This window comes from Ictalurus furcatus, chromosome 19, assembly GCF_023375685.1.
Source record: "Ictalurus furcatus strain D&B chromosome 19, Billie_1.0, whole genome shotgun sequence".
Lineage (NCBI taxonomy): Eukaryota > Metazoa > Chordata > Actinopteri > Siluriformes > Ictaluridae > Ictalurus > Ictalurus furcatus.
Window position 1 is genome coordinate 23,002,373 of NC_071273.1, and position 11,249 is coordinate 23,013,621.

Genomic DNA, 11,249 nt, shown 5'->3' on the forward strand with positions numbered 1-11,249 from the left:
TTGCTCCACTGGTGCACGCTGAAGTGAGGCATGACTCAAAGCCGCAGAGGGAAAAAAGGCCACCGTGTACATTTCGGGGATGGACACAGAGAGAGAGAGAGAGATTGAGAGAGAAAGAGAGGAGGTCACGGTGCTGGCAAAACAGTGTCACCTCCCACCTAGAGCATGAGCATGCGGTCCAAACTAAAGCTGTCTATTCACATCACATCACATTTAAAAAAAAAAAAAAAAAAAAAAAACCTGTCAGGCTTTGGGTCGTGGATAAACTTTCACATTGACTCACAGTCTTGTTCTTACCATTCTTCCTCCTTTAAATGATCACGAGTGCACTGCTCCGCTGATCTACTGTATATTCCATTGCAAATCTGTAGAGTTGCAATGAAAATGATTCCCCCACACTGCAAAACAGGTTTGTTGTCAGAATGTACAGACTTTCAGCTGTTCACGACGAACAAATCCAACAAAAGCGATTGAAATAGTTCAACACAACGAATGCTTCGAGTGGTTTCCACAAATTCAACATAAAATGCAACTTCTCCAGTCTCAAAATGATTCAACCTTCATGGCGAGCATCTTTAGTAGTTAGTAGAGCACCTTTTTGCTGTTATGACCTGCTGCAAATGAGATGCAGAGCTTCTGGCAGAGTTGCTCATGAGCAATGGCGTCCAGGTCAGTAATATTCTTGGGTTTGCGTGCTGCAACCGCCTTCTTCAAATCCCACCAGAGATTTTCTATGGGGTTCAAGTCAGGTGACTGTGATGGCCCTGTAGAATCTTCCAGAACTTCTTCTGCAACCAAGCGTTGGTGGAACTTGAGGTATGCTTGGGATCGTTGTCCTGTTGGAAGGTCCAATGACACCCAAGCTTCAGCTTCCTCACAGACGGTATGATGTTTTCTCCTAGGATTTCCTGATACGTCAATGAATCCATCTCGCCTTCCACACGCTGCAGGTTTCCAGTGCCAGAGGATGCAAAGCAGCCCCAGAGCATCACCGAGCCTCCACCATGCTCGACTGTGGACAGAGTGTTCTTTCTTCATTCTTCTTCCTCCAGATATACCGCTGATCCATCCTGCAGAAAAGTTCCAGCTTTATTTCATCGCTCCACAGAACAGAATCCCAAAACTTCTGTCTCTTATTTATATCATTTTGAGGCGACTTTTCTTGTGCTTTTGGGTCAGTAGTGGTGAACGTCTTGGAGTTCTGGCATGGAAACCTTCTGCGTTTAGTACACGCCATACTGTGCTCACTGAAACCTCAGAGCCTGTTGCACCAAGTCTTCCTGCAGGTCTTTTGCAGTCACTCGAGGGTTTTTCACAACCTGCCTTCTCAGAAATCTGCTTGCAGCCGTCGATAGCTTCCTTTTTCTGCCCCGTCCAGGTATTTCATACATTTTCTGCCCCTAGCCAGTTCAGGTATTTCATGCGTTCCAGCTCAAGCACACCTGCTGCAAATAATGAAGCCCTTGATTAATTTCATCAGGTGTGCTTGAGACAACACCTGCTTTGCATATCTGTGCTGTTGTGAGGGATTCTATTCAGGGGGGTGAATCATTTTGACACTGGAGAACGTTGCATTTTCAGTTGAATTTGGTGAAACCACTTAAAGCATTTGTCGTGTTGAACTATTTCAACTTTTTTTTTGTTGGAGTTGTTCATCGCAAACAGCTGAAAGTCTGTACATTTTGACACTAAACCTGATTTGCACTGGGGGTTGAATCGTTTTGATTGCACCTGCATGCAAAGAAAACATAAACGACATTTTAAACACAAATGAAGTGTCCTTCACAGCAACCTACACGCACGCCCTATGTGTATGTTACGGATTAATAACTTATTATAACTATAAATACAGCACTTTTTTTTTTACCACTTGAACTACACTAACATCGACATTCACATTTATTCATTTAGCGGACGCTTTTATCCAAAGCGACTTACGAATGAGGAAATACAAGCAAAGTGATATATCAAGTGGAGAACAATACGAGTAGTGCAACCGTACAAGATTTATAACTGAGTTCTAGAGAAGCAAAGTGCGCAGAGTCGAGTTGTAAGAGCCAGAGTAAGTTTTTTTTTGTTTGTTTTTTAGGATAATGTAGGGGTTGGCGTTTTAGGGGTTAGTTAGGTGTTCAGGGAAGAGGTGGGTATTTAACTGTTTCATGAAGATAGTGACAGATTCTGTGGTCTGGTCTGGATTGAGGTTGAAGTTCATTCCACCGCTGAAGGATTGTTAGTGTGAAGGTTCTGGAAAGGGACCACGAGCCACGCTGAGTAGGAACTACTAAGCGTCGGTCGTTAACCGATCGCAGATTGCGTGAGGGAGCGTACGCCTTCAGGAGAGAGTTGAGGTAGGAGGGTGCTGTTCAAGGTCTTGTAGGTGAGCATCAAGGCCTTGAATTTGATACGGGCGGATACAGGAAGTCAGTGGAGGGAGATGAAGAGAGGTGTGACGTGGGTTCTCTTGGGCTGGTTGAAGACGAGGCGTGCTGCTGCATTCTGAATCATCTGAAGGGGTTTGATGGAGCTGCTGGGAGGCCCGAGAGTAGTGCGCTGCAGTAGTCCAGTTTTAATATGACAAGAGCCTGGACTAGTATCTGTGTAGCCGGTTCAGTGAGATAGATTTTCGGTTTCGGAGACGTAGGGTCTGATTCTCTTGATGCTGTACAGGATGAACCTACAGGACTGTGCAGTTGTTGAAATGTGGTCTGTGAAGGTCAAGCTGTCATCAAAAGTCACCCCAAGGTTCCTGGCTGTCCTGGTTGGCTTGAGTGTGGTTGAGTGAGGTTTTTCTCCTATCTTTCTTTCTTTCTTTCTTTCCTTCCTCTTTTTTCTTTCATTCGTTTATTCCTTCCTTCCTCCTTTCCTTCTTTCCTTCTTTATTTCTTTCTGCATATTTCCACCTGTCCTTACTTTCTCATTCTAAACTCTTTCATTCCTTCATTCCTTCCTTCCTTTAATTTCTTTCTTCCTTCCTTCCTTTAATTTCTTTCTTTCTTTTTCTTTCTTTCTTTCTTTCTTTCTTTTTTTCTTTCTTTCTTTCTTTCTTTCTTTCTTTCTTCCTTCCTTTAATTTCTTTCTTTCTTCCTTCCTTTAATTTCTTTCTTTCTTCCTTCCTTTAATTTCTTTCTTTCTTTCTTTCTTTCTTTCTTTCTTTCTTCCTTTAATTTCTTTTTTTTTCTTCCTTCCTATAATTTTTCTTTCTTTCTTTCTTTCTTTCTTTCTTTCTTTCTTTCTTTCTTCCTTCCTATAATTTCTTTCTTTATTTCTTTCTTTCTTCCTTCCTTTAATTTCTATCTTTATTTCTTCCTTCCTTTAATTTCTTTCTTTCTTTCTTCCTTCCTTTAATTTCTTTCTTTATTTCTTTCTTTCTTCCTTCCTTTAATTTCTTTCTTTCTTCCTTCCTTCCTTCCTTTCTTGCCTTCCTCTTTTTTCTTTCATTCATTTGTTCCTTCTTTCCCCTTTCCTTCTTCCTTCCTTCCTTCTCTTTCTTTCTTTCTGTACGTTTCCATCTGTCCTTATTTCTTTCTTTCTATCTATCTTTCTTTCTTTCATTCTTTCTGCCCATTCTCATCTGCGCTTATTTCCTCATGACTAATTTACCTCCTTGCTTCCATCCTTTCCTTCTTTACCTTCATACATTCTTGCATTCTCATTGTTTCTCTCTTTTCCTAACAACAAACAGACAAAAAAAACAAACAAAAAAAAACACCCCAACAAGAACGAGCAAGCAGATGGAGACTTTAGCAGAAGTGGGTCAGTGTGACTTTCTCTCCTCCAGCACATGGCTCGTGATGAGCGTGACGTCAGAAGTGAGTCAGACAAACACTGACGGAGTGAGAGGATCTTCAGGGATAAGCTTGACTTCACTCGGTTCTGCTACTAACATCTGTACACTCCGCTCTTCACCGTGTATTTGTGAAGGTGGAGGAGTCCAGCTTGCATCTGTGAGTTCTATATACAACCCTATATGATGTCCATATGATAGATAGATAGATAGATAGATAGATAGATAGATAGATCATATTATGCTTTTATTTGAGATCTTTTTTAGTTCTAAGTGGAACACGTGTAGTAAGCTGAGATTATCTAACCATGCAAAGAACTCTGTAAGAACCCTGTGTACTTGCTTATTACTTATTTTTAATACTACCAAAAAAAAAAGACCGCTTTGTGTTCTTCCGTGGTTCTTTGGGAGGTTTAGAGCTCTTGCTTTTATAAAAGTGTTTTATTTAGAACCCTTTCTGAGAGAGAATCTTTATATAGTAGCGTTCTACATAAAACATTTAATGGTTCTTTGGGGTTTTGAAGGCTTCTAGATTTCTAAGAGTGTATATGATTTCATATTAATATCAACAAGGTACTGAAGAAAAGAGGTTCAATCCAGAACCCTTCTTTTTCCTTCAGTCTTCGTATCTGAAGGAAATCTTAAAGGTTCTATGGAGAACCCTATAACATAGTGTTTCCAAATCAGTACGCCTTTAGAAAAAACAAGTTTGTCAAGAGATTTTTGCTTTGTACCGCCGAGGAAAGCCTTAAAGGTTCTATGTGGCACTCTACAACACAGTATTATCATATCCGTTAGGGTTCTACGGAGAATACCTTTAGATAGCTTGAACTCTTGACTACCCAGTACCTTTAAGGAACCCTTTTCTCTTAGAGTGTATGTGTTTATTATTTTTGTATAATATATCCTTAGAAAAAAAGAGAGAACCCATTATGTATCTTTCACGGTTCTTCGTTAAGGGGTCTTCGTTTCATTTGCAAACAGGATTCTACCGAACATAGAACCTTTAATGGTTCCTCTAGAGTGTACATGTGAGCATGTTATTACTGATAATTTACTGAAATTTTGTTACACTCTTAGAAAATGCTAACTCTTAAGGGTTCTGAATTTAACCTTCTGAAGGGACTTTTAAAGGTTCTGTGGAGAACTCTACCACATACACCTTTAAGAAAAAAAAAAGAGTTTCTCAAGAGTTCTTTGGTTTGTCCCTCTGAATAAAGCCTTCAAAGTTCTATGCACAACCCTACAATACAGTAGAACACCTTTAGAAGCTATGTAGAACCCTACAGCAGTGGGTTAGCATTTCAGAAAGGGGCCCTTGTAGAGCCTCTTGAACCTTTAACCATCCAAAGAACCCTTGAGGAACCCTTTTCTTTAAGAGTTTACGGTGCATCCGGAAAGTATTCACAGCGCTTCACTTTTCCCACATGTTGTTATGTTACAGCCTTATTCCAAAATGGTTTAAATTCATTATTTTCCTCAAAATTCTACAAACAATACCCCATAATGACAACGTGAAAGACGCTTGTTTGAAATCTTTGCAAATTTATTAAAAATAAAAAAACAAAGAAATACATTTACATAAGTATTCACAGCCTTTGCCATGACACTAAAAATTGAGCTCAGGTGCATCCTGTTTCCACTGATCATCCTCGAGATGTTTCTACAACTCGACTGCAGTCCACCTGTGGTAAATTCAGTTGATTGGACATGATTTGGAAAGGCACACACCTGTCTATATAAGGTCCCACAGTTAACAATGCATGTCAGAGCACAAACCAAGCCATGAAGTCCAAGGAATTGTCTGGAGACCTCCGAGACAGGATTGTATCGAGGCACAGATCTGGGGAAGGGTACAGAAACATTTCTGCAGCATTGAAGGTCCCAATCAGCACAGTGACCTCCATCATCCGTAAATGGAAGACGTCTGGAACCAGCAGGACTCTTCCTAGAGCTGGCCGCCCTGCCAAACTGAGCGATCGGGGGAAAAGGGCCTTAGTCAGGGAGGTGACCAAAAACCCGATGGTCACTCTGACAGAGCTCCAGCGTGTCTCTGTGGAGAGAGGAGAACCTTCCAGAAGAACAACCATCTCTGCAGAACTCCACCAATCAGGCCTGTATGGTAGCGTGGCCAGACGGAAGCCACTCCTCAGTAAAAGGCACATGACAGCCCACCTGGAGGACTCTCAGACCATGAGAAACAAAATTCTCTGGTCTGATGAAACAAAGATTGAACTCTTTGGCCTGCATGGCAAGCGTAATGTCTGGAGGAAACCAGGCACCAGTCATCACCTGGCCAATACCATCCCTACAGTGAAGCATGGTGGTGGCAGCATCATGCTGTGGGGATGTTTTTCAGCGGCAGGAACTGGGAGACTAGTCAGGATCGAGGGAAAGATGAATGCAGCAATGTACAGAGACATCCTTGATGAAAACCTGCTCCAGAGCGCTCTGGACCTCAGACTGGGGTGAAGGTTCATCTTCCAACAGGACAACGACCCTAAGCACACAGCCAAGATAACGAAGGAGTGGCTACAGGACAACTCTGTGAATGTCCTCGAGTGGCCCAGCCAGAGCCCAGACTTGAACCCGATTGAACATCTCTGGAGAGATCTGAAAATGGCTGTGCACCGACGCTCCCCATCCAACCTGATGGAGCCTGAGAGGTCCTGCAAAGAAGAATGGGAGAAACTGCCCAAAAATAGGTGTGCCAAGCTTGTAGCATCATTCTCAAAAAGACTTGAGGCTGTAATTGCTGCCAAAGGTGCTTCAACAAAGTATTGAGCAAAGGCTGTGAATACTTATGTACATGTGCTTTTTTTGTTTTTTATTTTTAATAAATTTGCAAACATTTCAAACAAACTTCTTTCACGTTGTCATCATGGGGTATTGTTTGTAGAATTTTGAGGAAAATAATGAATTTAATCCATTTTAGAATAAGACTGTATCATAACAAAATGTGGGAAAAGTGAAGCGCTGTGAATACTTTCCGGATGCACTGTGCATTACATTTTTATTGTACATTCTCAGAAAAAAAGAACCATTTTAGAATTCTGTACATGAATATTGTAGGATTCTAAAGACATGTATTAATGGTTCCCAAAGAGGTTCTAGATCTAACCTTTAAGTGTTCATATCAGTACACGGTATTAACAATGAAGTATTTATTATCCAAAAAAAAAAAATCTTTAGGAGCCCTTTTCTTTAAGTGTTCGCATGCTTATTGTAGTGTTCTAAATAGCGCCATCAGTGGTTCCCAGAGAGGTTCTCGATTTACCTTTAACAATAAAGTATCCATCACACTCTTAGTCCTTCAAGAATCCTTAAAGGTTCTTTAGTTTATCCTCCTGACAGATCCTTTAAAGGTTCTATGCCGAACCCTACTACAGAGGGTTCTTAAGAATCATTCATCGATTTCTGCAATATATCGCTTCTCTATTAAAAAAAAAAGTTTTCTGAACAGAACATTTTTTATAACAGGAAGAACCTTTAACTATAAAAGAAGAGTACCGTATAAAATCTTTAAAATGTTACATATCTGGTCTTTCTCTAAAGCTGCTTTGTGACAATGTCCATCGTTAAAAGTGCTTATATAAATAAAACTGAACTGAATTCTTTTGAATTCTGGATGGATAAGGGTTCTTAGCTTCCTAAAGGGGTTCTACTTGGTTCTGACACTGACGTGCATCCTTATTGGAAGCATAAACCAATAAAGATACACTATCAGAAATAAAAACACACGCTTAGCACCCGACACAGGTTCTACTTGGTACTCTATCAGATTTGGGTCCAAGTAGAACCTGTTTTAGATGCTGAGAGTGTATCCTTATTGGTTTTATGATATTGAGATGCAGTCTTGCTGCAGTGTTTTGTATATGAAGTAAAGGCGGTAGCGGGTTCTCACAGGTGCCTGGCGCCCGGAGTGTGCATTAAAGCCGGGCTGTAGTCTAGCCGTCTCTCTGCTAGCAGTGTGTTCTCCCTCCCACGGGAGACTCTCACTGACCACTGTGAACCCGCTGACCAGGAAAAGCGGCTGCATCCTCTCTCTCTCTCTCTCTGTCTCGCTCTCACTCTCTCTCTCTCTCTCTCTCTGGAAGCCAGACAGGCGAGACTAGACTGCTGAGGGTGAGGGCGATGCAGAGGTCCTTGCTTCATTTCAGACCTCGTGATAAGCTTCAGTGTGAGCTCTTGCAACAGATACATTAAACACGCCACACTCTTGATTTACGGTGAATTATAATCCCTCACGTGGCATATTTCACGATATCATCGTCATGATACAAACCAGCGACTTCTTAGCGTTAGCTTCCAGACTGTTCTTTCCTCTTCATAAATCTTGCATGGACATTCGAAACCCATGGAACACATGTCCATATTTAACATCGGACACTTCGCTTTCCGGTGGGATTTGAGGAACAGGACACTTTGTGCGATTCATCTCAAGATCGCTGGAGCTGAACTGGAAATAGGTACAAGAGTGACTTACATAAGAAACGCAAAATGCGCCGCACGGATCCCGTTTCAGCGTGTGTCGAACAGGACGTGTCGTCGCAGCACAGCGAGACTTCGGCGCAAGAGGTTAATCTAGAGTTGCGATTGACTGCGATTCTCACATCTGTAATCCCAGTTGTAAAGCCAAAGACCGGTTTATATCCGAACACATCGATCACTTCTATCGTAACAGCTCATTCCCAGAGACTCATACTTCACATAAACTAATTAAAAATCATATAAACGGATATAAAGTACGGCATGTCTCCCTTTAATAATGAGGAAAGAGATGTAATAGTTGGCAAATCACTGTGGTACTGTATAAGAGGAGTAGAAATAGTTCAGGACATACTGTTATAGACAAAATAATCAATAGCACACCCTGCCATGTTTTATTAGGCTTCAAAACAACAGCCAAACTAGCTAGGGTCATTTTTTTTTACATAAAGTAACAAACAAACAAACAAACAAACAAACAAATAAATAAACAAACAAAGAGAACAGCATTTTCTCCTTGAAAAAAAACACAAACTTTTCGCTTTTACTATCATGTTGTATATGGGTCATCAGGTGTGACGCTGTAAATCTTAACTCGAAGGATTCCTCGGACCAATCCTACGGCACGTGTCGTCCGACGTTTCTTCAGTTCCCCACTCACTTCAGTTCCTACCTGCGTTAGTTCTCGTTTGCTGTTCGGCACCCAAAAAAAAAACCTAATAACTGTGATTTTTATCTGATCCCGTCTTATCCGACCTCGGACTAAATGTGAGTTTAGAGACGTTTATGAGAAAAAAAAAATTCCCCCAAGCTTGAGAGGAAGTTGCAGAGATCATTGTTGCCTCTGGTGAGTGGTTGTAGCTAGTACAGTTAGCTTACTTTGCTAATCTGCTGATTAAGCTAGGTATGAAGTATGAAGTTGAGTGTATAACATTGAGTAACTCATAAACCTAAATACAAGAAAAGTGAGGCGTATAAATTTTTATAGAGGGCTTTACATTATGGCTAATACTGTAAAAAAAAAAAAAAAAAACCATAAATAAATAAATAAATAAATCCCGTACAGTCCACGGCCTTTCAAAGCGACAACAATAGTGGTTGCTACACATCCAAAAGAGTCTACAAGCAACACGTCCTGTAGACAGGCCTCTCCGTAGACAGTGGTGGTTCTAGACCATTCCAACAGAAAGGGCCAGACTGGTGCCAATAGTTTTGTTAGAGGAACTATCTTAGATTAGACACTAGACACTTTTTCTGTCTCGTTGTCTTTTTCAAGGCTCAGTCGCGCCTTGTTCCACTTCCCATCAACAAGTGTAACAAAACCTCTTCTGATCCACATGGGAGACTCTGCATGTAGTTTTAATGGTGGTCTGACTAGAAAACACCGCCATTCGGTCGCGAAAACTACTCAGGTTCCGTACGTAGTAATTCTAATAATGTGGAGTTCACGCCACATAGGGGGGCCAAGCATTTCATCTCATGTCCAGAGGTGTGCTCAGATGGAAGCACTCAAGGTACGTTATGACTCATATTGCTATAGAGCAAGTTTGCGTGTTAATATTCAATGTTGCCTCAGTAACAGGGGGTCAATACAGTAAGCAAACACACACACACACACACACACACACACACAAACGCCCACTCCTGATTGATGATTATGCTTGCTTTCCGCATTAGAAAGGTCTCCAAATTAACTTGGTTCTGATTCATCCTAATGAAGCTTGACTGGAAACTGGTGTGAGAGTTACATAAGAGACACAAAGACGGACTGTGGATCCCACTTTGGTGAATCATGGTATTAAATGTTAAATAATTTAAAGACCCTAGAGCCAAACTGCAGCTACGTTCTTAACATCTGCCTGCGTAATTTATAGACAGACGAGAAGCTCGAAGACCAGAACGAAACGGGTAGATAAATAATGTAGTTTGAAATCCGAAATCGAAATTAAACAGCTTGACCTGTTCACGGAGACGAGGCGATGCCAACATCAACTTGTACGGCCCCAAAAAAGGATTTAACCGGGCTTCACTGGGGTTTGCACAAATGTCTTACGAGAAATTATTGTTTCCAATTGCTGTACGTATGGAAAACTGAAAACAGAGGGGAACGTTTGGGGATTCTGACCTGCTTGAAGGACGAATCAGAGATGAATCATGGCTTTGTGCGAAAGGTTGAGCTAATATTTGATGTGCGGAAAGAGCGGACACGAAATGTCAAACTGACACGAATGAAGTGCAGCCGATTGATGAACAGAATAGAACCTAGAACCGTAGGAGTGATATGATAGCGTGCAAAAGTGTGTACCTCAACTGTGTTTTGAATTTTTCAGCAGTAAGCAGCATACAAGTCAGGACCGGCTACCACTGTGCACGTAGCAACGTTTTAACCGCATCTTCAGCCACATTAGCGTTTGAAGTTCAGTCATTACCGAAGCCGGCGGTGGGATCGGGGTTCTTCTCCCCGCTGCCTGGCACGAGGTAAGTGGGTGGGGTGCCTCTCTCTACCCGCTGTCTGGCTGTGTCCAAGGAGCCACGCTTTTGCCAGGCCTCAATTATGGGGGAGTCATCCAGAACACGCTGAAGCAATTACGGCCCCATATAAATCAATAAACTGCTGCTGCTGCTGCTGCTTTAAAAACGTGATCCGATCCCTACGCGAGCTGAATTCAGCCTCGTTCAGGTTTAGGTTTGATTTCTTTTCCTCTCCCTTTTCTTGAGGCGACTGTGTTGCTTGGCAAGTCCGTAATTATATTTATTACGTGCATTATTACATATAGACAAATTATACATTTAAAAAATCATTACACGTATCAAGGCACATGATTGTTACAGACAAATACAGCTCAAAGGGTACAGGCTGCTTCTTTTTTCTCTTTTTTTTTTCTCTTTAGATGACATTAATCCTGGTTTTCAGGCCTCCATTTTGGAGCGTGTTGAGAAACTCAATAAAACTGAAAATCAGGACCGGTAGTGCAGT